The following is a 1,000-nucleotide window of genomic DNA, read 5'->3' as shown; positions in this document are numbered from 1 at the left end:
CCCTGAGGAGGGTCAGCTGCCATGTCGTAACCTGCACTGTGGAGAGGTCCACATGGCATGGAAGTGAGGGAGGCCTTTGGCCAGTAGCCAGAGAAGAACTGAGGGCTTCAGTCCAACAGCCACAAGGAACCGGATCTTGCCAACAGCAAGATGCAGTGATCTTGGAAGCAGACCCTCCCACAGTGAAGTCTTCAGACGAGACCACCACCCCAGCTTACACTTGGCAGCCTCATGACAGACCCTGCGCGGGAGAACCCAGTTAAATATCACTTGGATTTCTTGCCCACAGAAACGGTGAGATAATAAATGTGTATTGCTTTAGGATGCCAAATTTTGAAGATGATTTCTTTATATGGCAATAGATAACTAACAAGTACATTGGTTACCTTTTTCATGTGAAATAAATCTTGAACTTGGCCATGATATGTTATCCTTTTACACATTGTTAGATTTGATTTACCAATTTTTAAAAATAATCTTAAAAAAAAAAAAAAATGGGAACTGCTCACACTGTGTCCCCTCCCTCTCACTCTCCCAGAACAATCATCAATGGCAAATGACAGTTGCAGCGAAACACCACCAAGAGCTGGCTTCATGGTCAAGAGAGAATGCTGCGCCTCCTCCTCGTGGTTTCCAGTGTTCTACACATCTAAAGAAACTTCTCTAGTAACAAACTATGGAATGATCCCCGAAAGTATACAATTTTGGGGGGGGCGGAGTTTCGCTCTTTTTACCCAGGCTGGAGAGAAGTGGCGCTATCTTGGCTCACTGCAACCTCTGCCTCCTGGGTTCAAGTGATTCTCCTGCCTCAGCCTCTGGAGTAGCTGGGATTACAGGCACCTGCCACCACGCCCAGCTAATTTTTTGTATTTCTAGTAGAGAGGGGGTTTCACCATGTTGGCCAGGCTGGTCTTGAACTTCTGACCTCAGGTGATCCACACACCTTGGCCTCCTGAAGTGCTGGGATTATAGGCATGAGCCACTGCACCCAAATGATATA

General features: G+C 46.8%; 1 pseudogene; it reads right to left on the bottom strand.

The window, feature by feature from the left end:
- Window positions 1-500: 500 nt before the first annotated feature.
- Window positions 501-704, bottom strand: LOC116474076 (small nucleolar RNA U3; annotated as a pseudogene).
- Window positions 705-1,000: the final 296 nt, after the last annotated feature.

Source organism: Hylobates moloch, unplaced genomic scaffold, assembly GCF_009828535.3.
Source record: "Hylobates moloch isolate HMO894 unplaced genomic scaffold, HMol_V3 SCAFFOLD_8, whole genome shotgun sequence".
In the NCBI taxonomy this organism is placed as follows: domain Eukaryota; kingdom Metazoa; phylum Chordata; class Mammalia; order Primates; family Hylobatidae; genus Hylobates; species Hylobates moloch.
This window is presented reverse-complemented; position numbering and strand designations above follow the sequence as displayed.